At 36.9% G+C, this 1,311-nt stretch overlaps 1 non-coding gene across 1 annotated transcript; it reads left to right on the plus strand.

The window, feature by feature from the left end:
• Nucleotides 1-1,079: 1,079 nt before the first annotated feature.
• Nucleotides 1,080-1,182, plus strand: LOC124895617. The gene has a single exon (XR_007051817.1). It is a non-coding gene; the product is annotated as a U6 spliceosomal RNA (small nuclear RNA).
• The last annotated feature ends 129 nt before the right edge of the window (nt 1,183-1,311 follow it).

The raw sequence follows: 1,311 nt of genomic DNA on the forward strand, positions 1-1,311 counted from the left end.
CAAATTTGTCTTGGAAGATTCATGTCAAGTGGCATTAGGTCAAATATTATTAACTTTCTCTTTACATTTTTTCTTGCTTAAGTAAGTTTAGGCAGAACACACAAATGGGAAAGAGGAGATGAATACATTAAACAAGTTATTGTGCATATGCAAGAACTACTCAATTTGCATTGAACAACCAATGTAAAATGGACAAGGCCAAGTGAGTTGAATAGGTTATTTCAGCCAAAATTAAACCTGTTCGTTTATAGCTTAACTCATCTTAATTCGTCTAAATTAACTTATAGTAGCATTCATACCTGGACCTTCTATCACGGGCTTCGCCCGGATAGACTGAGAAATTAGAGATAAGAGGCATGACAAATTGAGAAAACCAGAAATGAGCAGTGGACATCAATAGTATTATAAATTGCTTTTATTATGACTTATCAGATTGAATAAATACTTTACCCTCAACCCCATCTTCGTGCTACCAGACAGGCATATCAATCAATTTCTTGTTCAGCCTTTCAAAATTAGTGACTGCTAGTAGGTAACTTCTTAAAATCTCCTTTTATGTGGACTATGGAGAAAGACCAAGAAGAATGGGCTACTATAAGGACAATATTTCGGGATAAATAATTTTGGGATCATTTTGTAACTTCTTAAAAGGGTGAAATAGTTAGTCCCACGGAATATTCGTCTTTCATATCCCTTTAATGAAACGACCTCAATGGGTACAAGTTTGTGAAACGTCTCATATAGCTCGTTAAGGAATAAGTAGTCTCTTTTATTATGACTTGAGAATTCTCACTTCTTGATATAGCTTTCGGGTTTGAGTTAGGCTAAAGTTTATTTCTATACGTGGTATAAGAATAGGACTCATGTCAATTCTTGTTTACAATGTTGGGGCCCATATTAAAATTGTGGATGCGCTAAACTCTAGGCACAGACGGGCTTGTTTAGATGGGACGAAGAAACAAGCAAAAAAAGGAGTCCAGGTTTGCGCCTGCGAAAATCCCAAACTATTATTTCTGCCACATCGTTTGCAGAAAGAAGTTTTGCTCTCTTTATAAAGCTCAATAGCTGCAGGCACGCTTGCCCCTTCGGGGACATCCGATAAAAATGGAACGATACAGAGAAGATTAGCATGGCCCCTGCGCAGGGATGACACGCACAAATCGAGAAATGGTCCAAATTTTTTTCCTCGCAAAATCCTTTTATTTTTTTCCTGGAATCAGCTTAGATTGTTGTGAAATTTCCTCTTCGGAAGTGGATATTTTTATCTTGGAAGCTTTACGTTAAATGCCATTGGGTCAAACTTTCTGCTTA

Source organism: Capsicum annuum, unplaced genomic scaffold, assembly GCF_002878395.1.
Source record: "Capsicum annuum cultivar UCD-10X-F1 unplaced genomic scaffold, UCD10Xv1.1 ctg8328, whole genome shotgun sequence".
NCBI lineage: Eukaryota > Viridiplantae > Streptophyta > Magnoliopsida > Solanales > Solanaceae > Capsicum > Capsicum annuum.